The sequence below is a fragment of the Fukomys damarensis genome, unplaced genomic scaffold, assembly GCF_012274545.1.
Source record: "Fukomys damarensis isolate Sample0158 unplaced genomic scaffold, DMR_v1.0_HiC HiC_scaffold_22, whole genome shotgun sequence".
In the NCBI taxonomy this organism is placed as follows: Eukaryota; Metazoa; Chordata; class Mammalia; order Rodentia; family Bathyergidae; genus Fukomys; species Fukomys damarensis.
Genome location: NW_022900934.1, coordinates 3,378,162 through 3,384,272, shown reverse-complemented (window position 1 = coordinate 3,384,272; position 6,111 = coordinate 3,378,162). Strand labels below are relative to the sequence as shown.

General features: G+C 49.0%; 1 long non-coding RNA gene across 1 annotated transcript; it reads left to right on the top strand.

The window, feature by feature from the left end:
- Window positions 1–789: 789 nt before the first annotated feature.
- LOC117287252 lies at window positions 790–5,669 on the top strand. The gene is made up of 4 exons (XR_004518488.1): window positions 790–835; window positions 1,752–1,856; window positions 2,149–2,248; window positions 5,456–5,669. It is a non-coding gene; the product is annotated as an uncharacterized LOC117287252 (long non-coding RNA).
- Window positions 5,670–6,111: the final 442 nt, after the last annotated feature.

Here is a 6,111-nt window from a genome sequence, read left to right as displayed (position 1 = left end):
AGTGTAAACCCACTACCCAGAGTCTACCAGTGTCAGCTCCTCTGGTTCTTGTCACAGTCCTCTGAGTGGGAGCTGTGGCCCCATGACTTGTTTGACAGCCCCTAGGCTGCCAGGGACCAGGCTCTCCCCGACTCCTGCTTCTGTGTCCTGCAAAGTGGATGATGCCTGGTGGCTGCTGGGATATAAAACAAATGAGCCAAGGGTCCTGTGGAAGAGGTCATGTGTGCATACAGTCAGGGCTGCAGGGCACTTCACCTGGGCCTCACTGCTGGGAGGGAGATTCAGAGTGAGCCCTGAAGTGCCTGACATCTCTCCCTTAGCAGACTGTAGCTCTGTGAGGGCAGAGGTTTGTCTTTACGGGTACAGGACACATGGGCATGGAAGAACAAGTGAATGAAAGGCCTGTTCTTCACAACAGCCCAGGAGATCGATGGATCCCAACCCCGGGGAGGTGGTAGAGCCCTGAGGGGCAGAGCCAGGGCTTGAGCACAGGCTGTGTGATTCCAGACCAGCTCACTTGACTTTTAAGCAAATCGGGGGTCTTTTCACCTGTCTGAGCCTCAGATTTCCATCTTTAAAGGAGCATCTCACATTGCCAGGGACAATTTGCACAAATAAGATCGTGTCACCACATAAACCTGGCACATGGTGGCCAAGACGCCTGGTCTACCCATTTCCACATATGTGTGTATACACAGCCCTTGCCAAGTAGACCACGTGGGTGGGGATGCAGGTCGTTGCCCAACTGGGCTGGAGAACACTGCATTCTCCTCCCTCCGCCAGGCAGCCAGGCAAGCGGCAGCTGCATCCACGGCAGCCTTGAGGTCTGAGCTTGGTAAGAGGGGGAGAAAGAAAAATCCAGATTCGGCCCAGCTCTTTCTCTTGTGAGCTTTCTAACTTAGTTGGTGGTTTGTGATGAATTATTGATCTGATGGGGCTCCAAAACCGCTGAATCAGGGTGTGGAAACCTGCTGCTCTGCTGCCAGCCTCCAGGGTTTTGAAGTGGAATCCATGTGATACAGATCCCACTGAGGTTTCTGTTTTGCTCTGCACACACCAGGTCTGGCATCAATTACCTATTCAGCTTCACTGAAGAGACGTGACAGGACTCCTAACACTGGGTCCACAGCTAGTGTGTTTGCTTGTTAGCTGGCGAGAGCTTCCTTTTCTCCCTCCCCGCCACCCCATCCTGTGCTAGATAGTCACATAGGGACCCAAATAACAGCGTGTCCCCACTTTACGTGGGCCCCAAGCCCCATGTACGAGTTGACCCAGGGGCAGAGGCAGAATTTTGCTTGAGGGAGGGTTGAAGGAGGGCTCCTTCTGTGAGTCAGAGGACACTGGGGACAGCTGGGGACAGCTGGCTACTGACCAATGGGGAGGACACAGCTGAGAGCTCCAGAGCTGAATGGAGCCATCAGAATGGAGGCATGTTTCTTGTCCTGTGGCCCTTCAACTACCCCTTTCCAGGCCTTTTCCCACCTCTGGTTTTGGGTTCTTTTATGGTGTAGAGCTAAAAGCCCCCCCAAAAGCCTCGTGTGTGCTGAGGGGACACTCTGAGGAGGTGACTGGAACATGGGCATTGTATTCCCCAGCAGACTGGTCCTCTGATGACTCAATGGTGGAGTGTGCCGTCGGGGTCAAGGCCCGATAGGAAGACGTGGGGTGTGACCTGGAGGACACATTCGTGTCCCTGGCTCCCTTCTCACTCCCTGCTTCACGTCCTGGTTTGAGCCCCTTTCCTTTGCCAGGCCCTCCAGCTATGCCATTTTTGCCTTGGCACCAACCGACCATGGACTGAATCCTCTGAAAACCACGAGCTGAAGAGATCTCTCCTCTTATTCTGCAGGCGGCAGGTATTTTGCCCCCGTGGTGGAAACTTGACAAACACAGTCTCTCAGCCCTTTCGGTCTGTCTTCATGCTCTACTTCAGCTAACCCTTTCAGAAATCCCCGGTGCTTAGTGACAGGTTAGACAGACTCCCCGGACCCATTCCCACCGAGGCTGATGGAACTGGCCCAGACGGCAGATAGCACCCTCCTTTAGCACAGAACTCTCCTTTCTTCTTCCCTCCTTTTTCCTTCACAAATATTTTTCCTTTTTCTTCCATATTCTCTCCATTATCCATCCATCCAACCACCCATTCAGAGAACATGTGTTGAGTCAGTCAAGTAAGAAGAAAAGCCAGGAAGTCTTCACAGTGCTTTGGCCTGGGCTCTAAGTGATGAGTGGAGGCGGCTGACTGGAGGTGAGTGATTCACGGAGGGGGCAGAGCGGGTTAAGAAGTCAGGAGGAGGAGGAGTCTCAGGACTCAGCGCTGCCAGAGGCCCGGGCAGGAATAGTGAGGAGAGCTGCGGAGATGGAGCTGGGAAGAATGCCCAGCCAGGTGGGAGGGCTGCTCTGCTCGGATTTGGGCATCTGTGGGGCTTTGGAGGAGATGAACCACTCCTGAGCACTTAGGAAGATGAGTGGATCAGGTTCAAGGCCCAGAAGATACCCTGTGCTTTCAGAAAAGGAGGGTGTCGGGAGACGCTGGGGTCTGGAGAGAAATGGGCTTCCAGGAACCCAGAGCCAGCGCAACTTCCCCAGCAGAGTGGCTTAGCACAGAACCCCATGTTCTGCTCGTGTGATGGTGGGGTGGACTCCTTCCACCCTGGGGCTCTGCCATCCGAGGGGAGCCTGGAGATAGAAGGATGAAGGGCAGACCACACAGGCCAGGTAAAAGTCCTGGATGCCCCCCCTCAGGTGCTCGCCACGTCTAAGAGGCAGGACGTGTGGTCTCCCTTGATGTGGGCAGCTCCTTGCCACTCTGTGCCGTAGTGGCTGAACACAGGGGCTAGGCCCAAGCCAGTGGCTATGGCCCTGGAGAAGAGCGGGCAGATCCTGGAACATGACCATGTGTCTGAGAGGCTGGCAATGGTGGCGTTGAAGTCAGCTTGAAGTTTCTGTGAACAGCCGTGCTACTGGAGACCTCATTAGTTGAGAGGGGCTGGAGTTTTACACAATTGTTCATTGTCTCACTACCTTCATAACTTTGCCTCACATTTTAAAAAATTAGTACACACTTTAATCCACTTTTTGCTTTATTGTTGGCTAAGCAATAGTATTTGTGAAATTATAGCAATGATGTGTTTGCTGTTATGCTTTAAAATATGCACTAAAGTAGCTACGTGTTGAAATAAATACATGACCTGATGTATTATCATTTAAAATCGCCTTAATTTGCCAGGGTCAGAAAACTTTCCATAATGGATGGGACAGGAAATATTTCAGAATTTAAAGGCCAGGTCCATCAGCTGAATGTGGCCACGGTATCATGAAAGCAGCCTATAAATGGTCTTGAGTGTGTTCCAATAAAACTTTATTTATAACAAGTGTTGGGCTGGATTTATCCCCAGGGCTCTATTATGTTAGCTCCTGTAATAGGATGTGCTCACTATACTTAGGGAACATGGGGAAGGAGGAGGAGGCTAGATGCCAAAAATGAGGAGTTATTGAGGATGTTTAGTCTGAGGTTGATGTGGATGTGCTATGTGGAACTGTGCAAGCCAGGCCAGATGGAGTTCAGACTCTGCAAGTGACAGCAGGGAGGAAAGATTGGTAGTTGAAGATCATGGTTGGTTGGGGGAGGTTGAAACTATGACTTCATCTGGGAAAGCAGAGAGCAGTTCTTGGAGGAGTGAGGGTGGGTGGTCTAGGGATGGTAGGGGTGGAGTTTAAGTGGCCACAGTGGATGGACACTGTCCTCTCAGAAGGAGACAGTGAGACAGTGAACAGCATTGAAGGCCAGAGGTGAGCACATTTGTGGATGGGGAAGGAGCCCACATTCAGAGAAATGGTAAATGTGCAGGGAAGAGCAAGTGTAGTCCGAGGGTCCGGGTGAGACCTCGCTGGGGACGGATCCAGGGCACAGGAAGTGGAGAGGTGAGCCCGAAAGCGTGAATCCACAGGAGAATGAGAGGGTGTGGGAACCCCTGAGAGCTTCTGTCGCACTGCCTAGGAGGACCTCCGTAACTGTCACAGCTGCTGCACAGGAACTGGCAGGAGCTAGTGAGGGTGGTCTCTTTTCCCTCTGTGTGGCTGCTGGTTTTGAGTCTGCAGAGCCTGTGATGCCCCAGACCTGGGGTCTGCCCACCACGAGAATTACACTGAGGCACCCACAGATGCAACACAGGAAGGTGAGTCTGGAGGCTGTGGCAGGACCGCCTCTCCCTGACTCACCCCAGAGGCTCTGTGGTGCTGATCGCCGGAAGATGGCGCTGCCACTTGCCTGGCATCCACAGGGAGGCCGGGGCTCGGGGAGGAGCCCAGACCTCTCCCAGCAGGAGCTGCTGCCTGACTGGCTAGACTGGCTAAATTCAAAGGCGACTCCACTTGAAGAAGAAATCAACTGGGGATCAGGAATCCCTTCCTAAAAGGAATGCATGTTTTGGAGAATTGAAATGACTCATAATGGAGGAAAGTCACTATTTAGGTTTTTTTTTTTTTACCCTTTTCTTCTTTGTATGTCGTTAATCACCTCCTAGTCCTAGGATGAAGATTAAGCATTAATCTGGATTAAATGCCTTGGTATCCTCCAGCCAGCCAGCTAGGACCAAAGCAGAACAGCAGGTTATGCTTTTTACCCATTTGATTTGTCACATTTTCAAGAGAAACATTAATTGTGTTATTTTTTGCTTTCATTAGCAACCTAGCTCTGAGGGTCATGAAAATACAATCCAGGGGTTTCCTAGATGTTTAGCAACAGTAAGTAACTCTGGGGAAAAATGAAAATAAATTTTTAAAGGTTATTTACATTTTTCTAATTATGATTCTGCCTCCATTTAAGTGGAAACATAGGCAAATAGTCTAAAAATCTTTGGAATAAGTATTTTTAGTGATTTTGAAAGGGTGAATATCAGCACTTTTCACTTTTTGATTAACTAGATAAAATACGTTATCTCAAGAGAAGTAATTATGTTTGAAATTTATAAGCTTTATTTATGCTTTGGATAACTAAAACTGACATTTAACTTGTATATATAATGTGAATAAAATGATTTAAAAAGCTTTGAATGAATAAATTTTGTTTAGACTTCAGTTAAGTGAAACCACAGACCCTTAATTGGTTTTTCTTTGTCCATTTAGTGTTAGTGTAAATTGATGGTTTCTTTCAAAAACTTGCATAGGTGGACATATGCCTAACAGTTGTCAGTTTTCTTGTGTGAGGAAGAGGAAAGAGACAGACGAAGCAAAACCTAAAATGCTTCAAAGTTACTTTACAGTGAAATCTAAAACATTTATATAATCATTGAGCATCATCTTTTGCAAATTCTTTTATGCGCCTTAGGATAAATCAAGAGAAACAAGTGTTTGTTGGGGAATTGGTGGACTATTACTTTAAATGGTAGAAATAAAAATTATTATGTTAATAAAATCTATTAGCTCGGAGTAAAATTCTCCCTTCCTTTTGAAGGAGCTGTGCAAATATTTGCTTCTGAGAGATCTCAGCTGTCCTCCGCGGCTGCTCGGCTCTTCCCTGGTGCTCCGGGTGCCGGGAAAGGAAGGAGGCGCTTCTGCAGCTCTGAGTCTGACGTGTGAGTGTGTCAAAAACCTGCACCGATGTGGCACAATTCATGGGACAGTCTAGCGTGTTTTCTGGGTAATTCAGAAGAAAATTCCCTTCTTTTTTTGAGTCTGAATTGTTGGCTGGGGTCAGTAAGTGATTATTCCTGGATTTACGCCAGGAGCCCGAGAACTCCTGCTGTGGGACCCAGGAGGCCCATCGTCTGTTCTTCCGCGCAGTCTGTTCATTGGTTGGATCATCTATAGTGGCTTGGGCAGTAGCGGCAGAGGGCAGTAGCTGCAGGAGAGACTACGTGGTACATGAGGCATAAAATATACTGTTTGTGGTTGGGTCAGATGTCCCCCAAAGCCTCATGCAGTCTTTCCAAAAGGTGGCTAAATCTGGAATGTGTGATGCTGGGGTTGAGGGTGTGTGAGTACTAAACCGCTATGAGTGAGTGATGGGTTTGGCACCACCCCAATCCTGGTGGTCTGAATAAAATGAAAGGGACAGAAGGATGCTGTTAAACTCCCTTGTTGCTTTTGCTGTTCTGCTGCCATAACCTG